The sequence below is a fragment of the Diabrotica undecimpunctata genome, chromosome 1, assembly GCF_040954645.1.
Source record: "Diabrotica undecimpunctata isolate CICGRU chromosome 1, icDiaUnde3, whole genome shotgun sequence".
NCBI classification, from domain to species: Eukaryota; Metazoa; Arthropoda; class Insecta; order Coleoptera; family Chrysomelidae; genus Diabrotica; species Diabrotica undecimpunctata.
In genome coordinates, this window is record NC_092803.1 from 122440514 (window position 1) to 122440755 (window position 242).

The window sequence follows — 242 nt, forward strand, 5'->3', positions numbered from 1 at the left end:
CTGTTTTTCTGCCCAGAAATTAACGAAACATTTTTAAAAAATTTCAATTTAAAAAAAAAGTATTCAATGAAACTTTTTACTAAATTATGAAATTTTCCATTTCGCCAAAACTTCCAAACTTTCATTTCATCCATAATTTTTCAATAACAACAAAAAGCATTCCTGATTTATTTTTGAAATAACAAAATAAACTTTAACAGTACATTTTAATGAATAGTACCTATATGTGAAAGTTTTTATGC